This window comes from Talpa occidentalis, unplaced genomic scaffold (assembly GCF_014898055.3).
Source record: "Talpa occidentalis isolate TD23 unplaced genomic scaffold, MPIMG_talOcc4v2.1 talOcc4.14, whole genome shotgun sequence".
NCBI classification, from domain to species: Eukaryota; Metazoa; Chordata; class Mammalia; order Eulipotyphla; family Talpidae; genus Talpa; species Talpa occidentalis.
Genome location: NW_023601433.1, coordinates 14,873,548 through 14,889,640, shown reverse-complemented (window position 1 = coordinate 14,889,640; position 16,093 = coordinate 14,873,548). Strand labels below are relative to the sequence as shown.

Here is a 16,093-nt window from a genome sequence, read left to right as displayed (position 1 = left end):
GCCAGAGAAGTCCCTATGGTTTTATATCAGCTGTGTACAGAATTTACACCAGAATGTTCTAAAGCAGAACATTCAGAAGAACCAAAATGAGAAAACATCTAGCACTGGCATTTTTTAATTTTATAAATAACACATGCAGCAGGAAGCCCATTCCCCTTTGGTCTACTCAGGACAACAGTAATTGTTTCTTCAAGTTGAGCGCTCTGAATATTGCAACTAAAACGAGCCCCACCTAAAATTTAAAAATCTATACATGGACTCCAATTAGTGAAATGGAGGACTCCCTAATGTTTTTCTTTGATTGGTGTTGTTTTCATTGATCTGGGTGTAAACCTCCCTCTGTGGTACAGGCTAGTGACAAATCTCTGTATCAGACATAATTTCCTTCTCAAATATATTTTTATTTTACAAGTGTTGGGAAGAAAAATGTTAATTTAATTTACACAGCAGTCCTGCCCACTGTGACTAAGCAGGTGTTTCTTTTCACAAACCTTTTCCCTTTGCAAAAGCGGAGCGGCAGCTCTCCTACTCACTTGTGACCATGCAGGTGCCTCTCTTTTTATTTCTACTTTTCCCAATAAAAATGTTCTTTTAGAGGGTAAAAAAAAAATTACAGCCAATTCTACAGACTGTTGTAGATTCGATAAATCATTCAAATAGCATCACATTGGTGGAAGGTGAGCAGATAGGGTGAGCACAGGGAGCTCACGTATAATTCAGTGGACAAGAATAAAAGAAGAGTAATTTGTGAACCTAACATACATTACCTTCCTCATTTTTCTAGATCCTTTGAGGGAATTCCACCATATTCTCATAGTCCACATTTAACTGGTTGGACTTTGCATTGGAAAAGCGGCAATGATTTTAAGATGACACCAAAGCATTGTGAGGTGATGATTTTTAGGGTGTGGTGGTCATTGATGATGGTGTTGCCACAAAGAAATGTTGCCAATCCAAGCTACCCTTTGAAAGTCAGGGAATAACCTACAGCTGTGTGGAAAAGCCTTTTCTGTCTACAAAATACAAGGAGTCTGAGGGGCAAATGGTCATGAAACTAGAAAATCTGCAATTTTCCCTCAGAATTGAAAATTCTGCTGTTCATCAGACTATATTCTTCCAAGCCAGAGTGAGATGAGGAATCTTCACCAACACCTGCAGAGACACATTCTATTCCTGAATGGAAGGTACATACCAATTGCCCTTAAATGAACCCATTTAGAAGGTTACTACCTCACGAAAGAAGTCATACTCTATTCATTTATTATTCATTTCTGCAGCCTAAGACCAAGACAGAAAGAATCCTTTTCTTTTTCCTAAAGGTGGAGTCACCATTTCAGTACCATGATTAATAACAGTGCCTGATGATGTTTCATATTCTAAGGAGTTCCCTCAAACTGACTTTTAGTCCAGTGCATCAGGGAATTGTATAGGCACATAAGAAACCTAAAGCCTAACCAAAAACCCTTACAAATTTGCTAAAACCCTGATAAAAGTAAGTTCTAAATCATAATAGCCCACAAGGAAGGAACTCTCCACCACTTTCATCATATGGCTTTTAAGACCCCCTAGAAAACTGGGCTTTGACACAAACACAAAACAGGAACAGCTGGATTATTGATTTATGAACTCACTGCAGCAGGGAGTCTGCTGTTGTTCATCAGACTATGATGCACATTTGGTGGCATGTGGGTATTTGATAATTTAAGTTGGCAGTAACTATTAACATGACATACATGGTCATGAAGACTTGACGCACTAGTGATTGGTCACTGTACTTACACTTTATAGATGTATGACCACATTTGTAACTAACTTCCTTTTCCTTCTAGGGGACATTCTCTTTCAGATTATTAGGTACTGGTGAAGTTGGTAATCATAGGGTATGGTACCTATACTGGGGAGATGAACAGACTACTCAGAGTTCCCATACTTGGGTCAGTAAATATTAGGTGATTTAAGTCAGGCCCATCCCCTCACTCTTGGATTTATGGACAAGGGAAGAAAAAAGTTCACATCTTACAAATACTACAAAGCAGTTCGTTGAATTTGGGGCCTCAAGTAGCCTCCTGTCCAATTGTATAAAGAAAAAAAAATGACTGTAGAATCAAGAAACAGAGCTAAGAGATGGGAAGGAAAAGTGAGGTTAGATGCTTCTTTAGACCCTGTACTTCTAGACTGAAGCTAGACCCATCACTGTTATAAAAGCTCATGAATCCCTTTTAAAGTATTGTGGCATACAGCTTACATTTATAAGGGAAAGCTGTAGCTACCAAGACCAATTCTGAGGAAGAGTAAAGAAAGCCTAATAATGTAAAGATTGGAGAATTATATTATTTCCAGAGTGCTTCTTGAACAATTCTTGTCGAGAACATAATACTGCCAAGCATCCTCATTCCATAGGTACACATAAAATACACTACACATATATGTCAATTGCAAAAAAAGAGAGAAAATAGTGATGTGAATGTGGTAACATGGAGTAAGAGGACACAACAAATTCTCTTTGATCTGTAATTATTGGTCGTATTATATCTAAAGCTGAAAAAAGAATGCAATGATGAAATAACTTTGAAAATTTAATCTATCTATACAGTTATCATAATTTACCATAACTACAGATATAATATGTGATATGCCATTAAGATTTTAGATTATGCCAACAAAGTATAGCTAGTGTGTGAATAGCATCAAGGTATAATAGTAAGCAAACAGTTCTGCGGTGAAGATACATTTGGGTCCAAATAATGCCTCAACCAGTTATTAAAATGACTACCATTTTTGTTGTTCCCAGCATCTGTTCACTGCAGCATTATATTTCAAACATTTCTCAGCCACTTTATCTATATGAAGTAATTTACTAATTAAAAGAGTAATATGAGGGGCCTCCCTGGTGGCGCAAGGGGTTAAGACACAACCTAAGAAGCTATCCACAGCCTCTGCAGCATGAGTTCGATCCCTGGCCAGCCAGAAAGCTGTCCACTTGGTGCACCAGACCTCTCCTGACTCGCCCACTGCTCCCCTTAGTAGTGTATTTCAGTCAGTCTGCCTGTTCTGTTCCCCACTCTGTTTCTGGGGAATCCTCTCACCCTCCGCACCTTAGGCCTGAATCCCAACTCTAGTATGCATAAATAAATCTTTTTTTTTTAAAAAGAGTAATATGAGGAAAGCAGTACAAGCATCCTCATTACATAGGTACACATAAAATATACTACACATATATGTCAAATTAGTAACATTCTAATGTACATCTCAGGGGCAAATAGGAATATTTTTAAAAATTAACATATAAAAACATTTCAACACAGAACCTACCACTTAAGTGTGCACTCAATAAATAAAAACATTTATTATCATAATCAATAATTATTTTATTTCATTAATAAGGAATCCATAGACGTGTTATTTTCTTCTTTCAAACAAGATGGCCTCAATTAAGTTGATCGAATGAAAAAAATGGTTTATTTCCCATATAATATTAAACTATGTAAGTAACCTAAACTAATCAAAACATACATGCAATATATCTTCTAAATGGGTAGAATGGAGGAAACAAAAGTTAAATAAAAAATGAATGAAGTCAAATAAAGCACCAGAAATCATGTAAGAAAAAAGAGACAATTATAAGACAACAAAGTCAAATAAAAACAATACTACCTGTTATATAAATAAGAAGAGAATTAAATATCAAGTTGAAAAAGTCATATTAAAATTTAAAATGTAATGCAGTAAAATGTTTTACATGAAAGGACACATCTGAGACTAAAAAGTTTTCAACAGAAAAATAAGATACTCTTGATTAGGAGTATAGTCCACAAAAAGTTGAATTGAACCTGTTAAAAATATCATGGCATAAAATTTCATAAAGCAAAAAATATACAAAATCCATGAGATTTAAAGAAAACTACAAAGATAATTTAAAATTCTTTACCAATTATTTGACCAATTGAGAATATACCTAAAGTAATTATAAATATGGTCTGCCATTTTGTTATTTTTCTTTTTATTCCTGTATATTTAGTCCCCCCTTTCATTTTTTATTGCATTATTTTGCAGTAAAATATTTTTATTATATTTTAATTGTAACTGACTTAAGTTGTAGTTTTTAGTAATTTTGAGTGATTGTTATATGATTATAATATGCATTTATGAATTATCTTAGTCTACTTAGTGTTGATGTAGTGCATCTTTACCAGCGGGCATCACTACAGTTACATTTATCCTTGCCCTATCCTGTGTACTACTGCTGTAATATAGATTGTACTTAATACGTTATAAGGGCCTCCCTGGTGGCACAAGGGGTTAAGCACTGCACTATGAAGCAATCTACAGCCTCTGCAGCACAAGTTCGATCCCCGGCCAGCTAGAGAGAAACCCACATGGCGAAGTAGACCTTTCCTGTCTCAACCGCTGCTCCCCTTAGCAGTGTATTTCAGTCTGCCTTTTCTGTTCCCCACTCTGTCTCTGGTGAATCCTCACCTCCCGCATCTCTAGCCTGTACCCCAGCTCTTGTATGCATAAATAAATAAATCTTTAAAAAAAATAATATGTTGGGCCTCCCTGGTGGCGCAGCGTTTAAGCGCTGGGTTGCAAAGCTGCCCGCAGCCTCCAAAGCACCAGTTCGATCCCCAGCTGCTCCCCGGCCACCAGAGGAGGGTCCCACATGGTGCGCAGACCTCTCCTGCCGCCCACTGCTCCCCTCAGCAGTGCACTTCGGTCCTTCTGCCTGCTCTGCTCCCTGCTCTGGCTCTGGTGAATTCTCTCACCCTCCTGCGCTTCTGACTGTACCCAGTGCTTGTATAAATAAATAAATAAATAAACAAACAAACAAATAAATAAATAAATCTTTTAAGAAAAATAATGTTATAAAACCCAGCATTATAATTTTAGGTATCAATAATAAATTACTTTCAGTAAAAAAATAAAAATATCTTTTGTAAAACCCAATATATGCCCTAAATTATTTTTCTGCACACTCTCCTTCCAAGCCTTCAAATACATGAATGTCAATATAAATATATACAGAAACAACCTAGTCATGTATATATAAATATATACAGAAATAACCTAGGTGTTAATAGATAAGGACCTTAAGAACCCAGCAAATTATGTCCAAAGTAATTAAAGGAAAAGATGCTTATAATGAATATAAAGGACATGTAAACAGAGAAATTGGAATTGAAACAAATAAAATTCTAAAGTGAAAAGAACTAGAAGCAAAAAGAAAAATTTTAAGTAAGATTGGAAAGAGAAGACAAAATAGTCTGTAAACCAGAGGCTGAGAACTCAATAGGGATTAGTGAATTGGAAAAGACAGATGTTTAAAAAAATGAACAGAACACAGCAATCTGTATAAAACTAAAAAGTATTCCAAAATAGATATAATTTTAGTCATAATGATAAGGGAGGGTGATTATAAAAAAGTACTGGAAGCAATAAGAGCTGAAAATATAAAAATTTCATGAAGACTATCAGTATTTATCTCAAGACTTTCAGTAAATACTAAATGTGATAAATACAAAGATAGCACACTTTGATGTAAATTACAGAGAAAAACTGGAAAATAGAGAGAAAAAAGATACATTATATTTGCATCATGGAGATATCTCCATTGTTGTAAAAAACAATGAAATAGCATATTTAAGCTGCTGGAAAAAAAAGTCAACCCCTAATTTTATATTCAACATAAATGAAGGTAAAACATATTTTCAGAAAAATTAAAGGTGAGAGAATTTAGTATTAGTAAATCTCCATTGCTGGAATGCTAAAGGGAAATATTCAGGCTAAAAGGAGAGGGAAGGGACAAAAGTAGAAATGGTAAGTACCTAGGTAAATGTAAATATTCTATCAATTTACTTAAGGAGTATTGATTGTAGAATTGGAATTTTATATTCTATGTAGATTTAAAAAATGACAAGAGAACAGAGAACAAAGGAGTTCTTAAGTGTAACTATTTTGCTATAAGGTTTTTACAATTTACATGAAATATACAGCTAACTCTAAGTTTGTCATAAATTAGAGGGTCATGTCATAATCCATATGTGAACCCCTAAAAAAACAACAGAGTAGAGCTGTAATAAAGACATAAATAGAGAAGTTAATATAGAATACTAAAATTTATCTAATTAATTAATTCAATATTTTGGCAATTGTCTAATTCTTTGTCAAAAGAATGAAACAAAGCAGGGGAAAGAAAAAAATTAAAAGGGATAAGTAGGGGGAAATGCTAAATAGTAGTTATAAATCCTACTTATGTGAATAAAGACATAGATTGAATGTAAAAAGAAAAAGATATATCAAAGAGTAAGCATAAGGAAGCTGGTATTAATATTCAAGTAAGAGACAAAGTAGACTTCAAGACAACAAATATATATAGGGAGAAATACAAATTAGGAAAAGAGAAAATTCATCAAGAAGCCAAAAGGAGGAAGTATCACACTTCCAGACTTCAAACTATCCTACAAAGCTACAGTAATCAAACCAGTATGATACTGGGATAAAAATGGACACACAGACCAATGGAACAGAATTGATACACTATTGTAAACCAATGTCACCTTGGTTTTTTAAAAAAGAAGTCATACATTATGAAAGTGCCAGAATTCAAAGATCTTCATATACATAAAGAGGAAATGAGAGACCTGAAAGGGAAAGATAAAATTGCAGTCATGTGCAGAAAAAAAAGAACAATTCTCTTAGTAACTGGCAAAACAAAACAAAAAAAAAATCATCAATGATATAGAGAATCTATATTCTAACTGAACAAAACCAGAACAAACACCTTTAATTATTAGCATTTGTGGATCATTATATTCAGTGACTGTCAAACACATATTAATGTGTTTGTGTAGCTTTCATCAAGACAGATAAAATGGTAGACCATGAATCTCAATAGATTTGGAAAAGCTGAAATACTACAAAGAACTTTTTATACCATAACAATTAAAATGTCAGTAAGTTTACCATGAAAAGCCCTCAAATATTTGGAAATTAAATAATATGCTTAAAGATAGCACATGAGAATAAATCACAAGGAAAATTAGAAAATTTCTGAACTAAATGATAATTAAAACACCATATTAAAATTTGTGGGATCCATTCGTGTAATGCTTATAGTCTTAAACACACGTAAGTTTTGGGCCCACACTACACTTAAGACTTACTGTGAATCTTCAGTGAAAAAGAATGGCATAGGGCCTCCCTGGTGGCACAAGGGTTAAGATGCAACCTATGAAGCTATCCACAGCCACTGCAGCCAGGGAGCAACCCACATGGTGCAGCAGACCTCTCCTGACTCTGCCCCGCTGCTCCCCTCAGCAGTGTACTTTGGTCAATCTGCCTGTCTGTTTCCCACTCTGTCTCTGATGAATCCTCTCACCACCCCACACCTCTGGCCTATACCCCAGCTCTTGTATGCATAAATAAATAAATCTTTTTTTTAAAAAAAAGGATGGCATAAAATGGAAAAACAGAAATAATTTTTGGCAAAAATCACGTAATTCAATAAAAATGATACATTAAGTGGGAAAGGCAAACTGTGACAAAGCTTCAGTTGTATGTAACCATTCATGTTCCAGGGAAAGAGATGTGATAAAATATGCATGTATTTGCCCACTTGTGAACAACAGCAATAGAAAAGAAGTCAGAAACTAATGAGACAGTTATCCAGTTTCTGTATGAAAATAGGATGAAAAGAAGGAAGGAATAGAACTAATATAGTGTAGTAGAGAGATGATTGTCACAAATTTATTTCTTAGAAACATAGTAATGTTTCACATAGGAAAAAGTACATAGTCAAATCAAATGCAATGTAAACAGCGAGAAAAGTAAATGATTTTATGATTAACAAATGTAGTGGCCTGGAGGGAAAAAAACTAGCCTAAGCAAGTTTGAAAAAAAATGTGCTAACTGGATACAATAAGGGCAAAGAAAAAAGAATGATATTTAAATATTTTATTTGAGTGAGTGAGTTTTTTTAAAGTGGTACAGTTTAGAAATTTTGAAACTAATTTACATATGTATTGGCTTATATAAGAAATAAGAAAACATATTGTGTATAGTGAAAGGTAGGTTTATTGTCATTGGAGAAAGAAGTTATAAATATGGAAAAAAGGAAGATTAAAAATAGCCCAGTGATATTGGGCTGTACCAGAAAAATCAGTGAGGAACACACTCACAGATAGAGGGAAAAGTAATTCAGGTATGTGCAACATATTGAGTGGAACTATACCTATTTTTCAACTCTGTACACTAGTAGGGCCTAGACAAAATGAAATCCCAGTAGAAATGAGTATATGTTAACACCCAGGCCTTGCTTTCTAAGTGCTATTTTCCAATGCAAAGAACCAGAACTCCTTGAAGAAATGATTGATTACAGGTTTAGAGGAAAAAAATAATAGATTAGCCTAGTGCATCTTGGTGAACCAGGAAATTAATCAGTGCTAAGAAAATTGTGTGGGCTTGTGAAAGGAACATAGGGGCCAGCTTAAAGGATCTCCCAATGGTCAATTTTTGAAATTTTAGAAATAAAAATAACTATTGCAATTTATTCAAGTCTAAACAATAAAATAAATAGGACCTCTCTGGTAGCACAGCAGTTGAGTGCTGGGCTGCAAAGCTGCCCGCAGCCTCTGCAGGGCCAGTTCGATCCCTGGCCCCCAGGCGAGGGTCCCACATGATGTGCAGACCTTTCCTGCCGCCCCCACTGCTCCCCTCAGCAGTGTACTTCGTCAGTCTGCCTGTTCTGCTCCCCGCTGTGGCTCTGGTGAATTCTCTCACCCTCCTGAGTTTCTGACTGTACCCAGTGCTTGTGTAAATAAATAAATATTTCTTTTAAAAAAATACCAATATGGGCCTCCTCGGTGGCGCAGCGGTTGAGCGCTGGGTTGCGAAGCTGCCCGCGGCCTCTGCGGCGCCCGTTCGATCCCTGGCTGCTCCCCGGCCACCAGAGGAGGGTCCCACATGGCGCGCAGACCTCTCCTGCCGCCCGTTGCTCCCCTCAGCAGTGTACTTCGGTCCTTCTGCCTGCTCTGCTCCCCGTTCTGGCTCTGGTGAATTCTCTCACCCTCCCGCACTTCTGACTGTACCCAGTGCATGTATAAACAAAACAAACAAATAAAGAAAGAAAGAAAGAAAACATGCCTCTCAAAAAAAAAAAAAATACCAATATATCCATACTGAAGTCAAACAACTGAGAACATAAGTAAATGGGGGAGGAAAGTTCTTCCTTACAGTCAAATTTTAATGAGGAAGTAAAGAAAGTATCACAAAAATAGGAAACCCTCATCAGGTAAAGCTCATGGTAATAAGTGCTCTAGGCAAGACTCATCGATGGGCACTATGAAGTGCAGTATTGAGAAAGAAGATATGTGTGTAATTTCTTAGTATCTCTTTACAAAATTATTAATTACAAAGAGAAAAATGACAACTTTGCAGTGCAGAAAGCGGGCATACACCAACCACCTTAATCACCCGCAGAAATAAGACATAATGACCAGTAGGCCTGATATAACCCACCAAAAACACACATAACTGTCACTGTATTATTTTTGCCAAAAGTGCATAACCTCTAATCTAATCATGACAAAATACCAGACAAAATCATATTGAGAAATACTATACAAAATCGGTCCAGTATTCCTTAAACATGTCAAGGTAATGAGATACAAAAAAGAGAGGAACTTTCACAGGATGGGGGGCAGGTATGGAGAAAAAAGAAGCTGACAAATAAATGCAAATGTGGAATCTTAAATTGGATTCTGAACTAGAAAAATGGGCATTAGCAGGACAACTGACAAAATTCAAATATGGTCTTTAAATTCATTAATAGTATTATATCAAGGCTAATTTCCAGATTTCATTAAATATTAATGTATTAATATTATAATAAGTTATATAAAATATTAATATTAGGAAGGCAGGGTAAGGAATTCACAGGAACTGTCTGAACTACTTTTGGAAATTTCCTTAAAGTCCAAAATTGCTTGAAAATAATAAGTAAAATTGGAAAAAATTTAAACAAATTTTACTATAGAAGATTAATGACTGACAGCTAGCCTCATGAAAAATTTTTTTATATATCTCCTTAAGTGTCTAACTTATAAATTAAAATGATAATAAGATGCCATTTTACACTTGAATGGATATATTTTCTTTAAATGACAACATTTTTTAAAAATGTCTGTTAGTAATGACAGTAACTGATAATCTCCTTTACTATTGGTTGAGAGTGTGAAAAGCTTCCCCCTTGTCAGAAGACTGGCAATTTCTTAAGTAAATTATATGTTGCAATCAAGTAAATTCCATTTTAAGGTAATTAAATACTAATATGCTCAAAACAGCTAAAAACTGGAGATAATCATCAAAAGGAGACTGACAAGACAATAACACATAAAACTCAATAACTAATATGATGACTAAAGAAGCAAGACATACTGTGTGATTATATTTATATTAATTTCAAGAAAAGGCAAAACTAATCTAATGATGACACAAATCAGAACATTCTTAAGAGAATTAAGCTTGGCTGGAAGAAGGCAGTGTAGGGAGGTTCTTAGCTAAGAAAAATATTCTGTTTCTTAAATAACTATGAAAATTCATTGATTATACAATTAAGATCTATGCATCTAACTATGTATAATCTACTATGTAAAATACAAATATTAAAAATAAGTTTCAGGCCTCCCCTGGTGGTGCAGCGGTTGAGCACTGGGCTGCAAAGCTGCCCACAGCCTCTGCAGTGCCAGTTGGATCCCCGGCTGCCAGCGAGGGTCCCACATGGCGCGCAGACCTCTCCTGCCGCCCGCTGCTCCCCTCAGCAGTGTATTTCAGTCCTTCTGCCTGTTCTGTTCCCTGCTCTGGCTCTGGTGAATTCTCTCACCCTCATGCACTTCTGACTGTACCCAGTGCTTGTATAAATAAATAAATAAATCTTTAAAAAAAAAAAAAGAAGTTTCATATACTGATGTGAAATTGATTTGCAGACAATTTTGAAAATTATACATTATGTAAATATATAAAGTTACAGAACAGTATAAAAGTATGTGTGTGTATGTCTATATACGCACATACACATTTCAGGATGCATGTGTGTATGTGTATGTGTATGTATGTATTTGGGAAAGGAAAAACAAGAAACTGTAATACATGAGTCCAGGAAGGGAAATTAGATGGTGATGGAGGACAGAAATAAGGTGAATTACCTTTTGGGGAGTGTCTTTTATCCTGTAAATCCTGAAACATACATTATAATTTAAAAAATTAAAATTTTAAAACTTTTCTGGGGGGAAGAAATATTATTGCTTCCTTAACTTACTAGAAAATACTTTACAAATGACACAGGCTGAATATGGCAAAATGTTGATGATGGTGGAATTTTGATTCCTGGTATCTGCAATTTCACTATTCTTTCCTCCTCATATTCTCTATGTTTACAATGTGTTCATGATGAAAGTTTTCTAAAACTCACAACAGAGAAAATATTTCATTAGCAAAAACAAGTTAAAATAAGTGATTATGAAGAATTTATTAGAAGAAACAAAAAGGAATACATAAAAATAAAGAAATAACACTGGAAAAAAAAAAACCTGATAATTAAACCAATTGAGGGGAAGAAGCACGAGTGACGCAAAAAAATTCATAAGTCAAACTTATTTCATTAAGAAAAAGCATAGCAGAAATAACCAAAACTAGAATGATAATTGCTATTAATTGAAATGAGAAATAGAGTGATAAAAAAAAAAACACTTTGTATAATTTTTTGCTTCTCTGAAAATCTGCTTGGATTGTGAAAACAAGTTAAATATAAGAGATGAAACAAAATATAATAACCATAAAAAAGTGAGAAAATTTTCTAGATAGCCTTAATTCTACTCCAAAGCACTAAAAACAAAGGAGAGTTCAGATGACTGAATTGATGCGCATGCTTAACCATTGATATTAATGCTAGATCTTGTCAACCCATTGAAGAGCACAGAGTATAAAAAAAATCTCAAAACCATTTTAACATGACCAGGAATCTCATATCAAAACATGACAAAAATAGAACAGAAAAGAAAATTACAGATTAATGTCATTTAGTAGTAAACTTGAAAAAATTCCAAATCAAATTAGATACTTATAATTCTATAGTAAATATAAAACATTTTTAAGCAAATAAAGTTTGTTCATTCAAGGAAAAAAGAAAATTTCAATAATAGAAAATGAATTATTTCATAACAATAAAGGTACAATTAAGGAATACAATTATTTATGCAAAAATATTTGATTCTATCTACCATCTAGCTTTGACTAAAATTTCTTAGAACAATATAAAATGTGGGAGACTTTCCTAACATGATGCATAAAATGTGTCAAATTTAAAATTAGCATCTTATATTGATGCTTGAGACCACCCACATCAAAATAACTTATTTGGGACTTATACCCAAAGCCACCCCAGAAGAGTCCAATCTAATAAGATAGAACTGTAAACCAACAAATACACAATTTGCTCATCTAGGCAAATGGCTCTTCTATCATTGATAACATCTTACATAGACAAAGCAGCTTATTATCAATTTGATTTTCTAGACTCGTCAAGACCCTCACCTTACTCTTTCACCTTAGACTACTGCATCAAACATCTTGCCCATTTGTGATGAGTTCCCTGCTTGAAAGGCCCACCTTAAAAACCACACCAGCCCAGAAGCAAACATTCTTTTCTCCTGCTTTTGAAACACTGCTAAACCTTGTCAAAGTGGTGTTTTCCCTTGCTCTTGTAGGTATAAAGAACTCAATTTCCTGATTATAGCTCCTTCTGGGAGCCTTTCTGCATACCAGATCAGTAACACTATGCTGGTCAAACCAAAGAAGCATTCCATTAAAACCAAAATCAGGGTAGGCAGTATTTCCACAATCATGTAAGTGCTCTGCAAGTAACAGTCAGTAACATTTATCAACGTAACTAAAACCCAGATCATTTGGAAAGGAGAATACAAACTATCAATATTTGCAAAGGATTTAGTACATATTTGAAACAATATGAGAAGTCTTGAGAAAGAGTAAGGTGACCACTTGCCCCCCAAAATAAAACAAACTTTCAGAAGCAGTAATATTATCAAGTAAATAAGCTGAAAGAAAATATACCCATCACAAAGTGAAAATATTAACAGTAAGTAAATTATTGAATAAAAGAAAGACATACCTTGTCCTTGGATAGGAAGACTTATTAAGAACCAATTTTCCCCATATTAATTTATTAAAGTTGAGGAAATTGCAGTCTAAACTGTAATTTCTTCCAATGAGAAAACACATGAGACAGGAGGCAGAAGAAGACACACACAGATCCACAGAACAAAAATGGAGCCAGTCACAGATGAGAATACAGCATATATGCAAGATGGCATTACAGATAAATGTGCAATTATTGGCAAATAATCGCAAGTAATGGCAAATAACTTGGCAACTTTAAGATTTCAAATCAAAAAAATTTCTCATGATTTTACGAATTTGAATTTAAAAAACACGAAAGAATTAGAAGTTAACATAGGTGAAGGGTTTTATGGAATCAGCATAAATATCTTTCCAAAATGACATGAAACTCAGAAGCCATAGCAGACATGGTTATACTTGGACATATAACAATTATACACATTCTTATAACAAAAACAAAGTTTAGAGTGTGTAAAAATATCTGTAATGCTTGACAATCCAAAGCTCATTCCCCCAATAACAAATGAGTTCAGGAAGAGACTAAATGCTCCCCCAACCCCCAAAATTGGACATAAAGAAGAAATTAAAAAATACAGATGACTAATAAACATGAAGAAAATGATTAAACTAAAAAACAAAAATACAGTTTAAGACAATAGTTTGGGCTATAACATTGGCAAAGATTTTAAATATTTATAAAATCCATTATCTGTAAGGTTGTGGGAGATGGCAATCTCATTCATTGCCATTTGAGGGTAAAATTGTTACCACATTTTAAAGGAAGTCTTGTAATAATTTTCAAAATTTGAAAAATGTTTATATCCTTAATCCCAGTATTTCAACTGCTAAGTAATTTATTATGATATAATTGACAATTGCAAAATTATTGATATATAGGGAGGCTCATTGCACAGAAATTTGGTGCTTACATAAATATCTCTGAATGAGAAATGCTTAAAACCTTTAAGTGTATCTACAAAACAATTATGTAGTCATTCAACAAATGACAAAGATGTGTATTATTGAAATAGAAAAAGGGCATTGAAAAACTATTAAATAAAAGGCAATTTGCAGAAGAATGTGTACAGTATGGCCCCATTTCCAGAACCCCCCCAAAATAACTTGCGTGTGTGTTTGTGCACATCGATCCACTTAAAGAATGCACACAATTCCCTTAATAGAGGAAAACTCTGGGAGATAGATTTGAGAAAGAGGAGGGCACTTAATTTATATGTTAGATATTTAGATATGCTTTGAATTTTTGAAAAAAAATCATGCAGTTTCTTTTTAATGTGTCCTATGTTTTAAATTTACCACATGGCAAATGAAAATTATAAATGTATATTTATGGGAGCACTGAGCAATTCCATCATTTTGAGTTTCTTGTGCAATAAATTTCCTCTACTGAGGCTCCTGGGATTGAATCAAGTAGCAGAAGGGAAACAGTCACCATGCCCAAATTAAAGTCTCATCGATGATATCCCAACATGAGCATTTCTCAGTTAAGCATTTCTTATCTGCAGGAGGTGTCCGCTGCAACACAGGAAGGAGAGGAATCTCCATGCATAAGGATGAATGTATCATGGTTTTGGTGAAGCTGGTGGTAGAAGTAACAAATCCACCTCACTGTTAGAGTCATCACCTGCAAGGACACAGTGGGGAAAAGTGACAAAGGTCAGGAACACTTTTCCTAAGTAGCCTGTCAGAGGGGCTGTGAAAACTTTGAGCACTCTTCTGTGACATGTGCTAAAACCAATCTACCCAGAGGACACAGAGAAAGTCACAATTTTGGAAATTGGAGCTATGCTTTCCCCTTTGCTGGGCTAAAAACAGCATCTCCAACTAGCTGGTATTTTTAATCTAACTTTGTCCCTTTGTAATTAGCACCTTAAAGTTCTACTTCCTTTATTTGATCATTGAGAATCTACTGTATCTCATGTGTAAAACAGTTTGCCAGTAACACAATGAATCTGGTCAAGGAACTCAGCTTGATGGTTAGAAAAAACCCTTCATATTAATAGCAAATGCACTGTGATATAGAAAAGCTAATGAGTGTGAAAAAGCTATATTGTTTAACTTATTATGTAATCAGACCCTTGGGGTCCATTTAGAATGTAACTAAATGTCCCCAATCTGCAGAAAACATTTTATTAACATCGTATTTTCTACCTAGACATGGTTTCTACAATAAAGCAAGACTACCCCAATGAAAAACTTACCTTCAGAGAATGGCCCTTTGCTAACAGGTAGGTGAAAAGGCTCTTTGTCTGGAGATTCTTGTTTCAGAGAGTAACTGGAATCATTCACTCCCAAAACCATTCCCGAGATATCATCTGAGGAGGAGAAAATAAAATGAGAAATACCACTTTCAGTGAAAAACACAATTCATTAGGGAGCTGGGAGGTCACTCTTTGGCATTCTTACATATTAATTTCTTTCGGGAGTTGCATCTTACTCCCTTACACAGTCCTAAAGCTATAACTAGCTGCTCTATATCAACATGTATTTCAGTGTTGGCACATTACATCAGGGCCCTTTGCTCTTGAGCCTTTTCAAAACTGATGGGCTTGCCTGAACCTTTCTTTAAATAATGTCTCCTAAAATCATTCATCTTTTTCTGTTTAGTTGACCAGGTTATTTATGAAATCACTCAAAATAATCTATTGACATACCTATTCTCAAGAAACGTTTATTGAAAACCTGTTCTAATGCCAGACAGTCCATAAGGTGCTCATGTCACAAAAACAAACTCAAAAATGTCAAGCCATAAGAAATTAAAAGCCTCTTTGATGCATCTATCATACAAATAAAGAGCTGAGGAGTAAGTCAGTAAATGGTCTTATCAAGAGAGGCTGATTCAGCTTTAGGATAGGATCATTGAAGAAAGATCACCCATTTGGAAAGG

The 16,093-nt window shown here is 34.7% G+C and overlaps 2 long non-coding RNA genes across 23 annotated transcripts in view; one reads left to right on the top strand and one right to left on the bottom strand.

The window, feature by feature from the left end:
* Positions 1-941: 941 nt before the first annotated feature.
* On the top strand, positions 942-15,541 carry LOC129145712 (uncharacterized). Its single transcript, XR_008551674.1, has 3 exons — positions 942-1,184; positions 14,712-14,862; positions 15,362-15,541. It is a non-coding gene; the product is annotated as an uncharacterized LOC129145712 (long non-coding RNA).
* LOC119244363 (uncharacterized) overlaps positions 12,231-16,093 on the bottom strand; it is a 61,403-nt gene continuing 57,540 nt past the window's right edge. For all 22 annotated transcript variants that reach the window (XR_008551661.1, XR_008551665.1, XR_008551653.1 and 19 more), the window contains 2 exons: positions 15,408-15,521; positions 12,231-14,830 (listed from right to left, as the gene is read on the bottom strand). This is a non-coding gene — a long non-coding RNA (uncharacterized LOC119244363). The remainder of the gene's footprint in view (positions 14,831-15,407; positions 15,522-16,093) is intronic.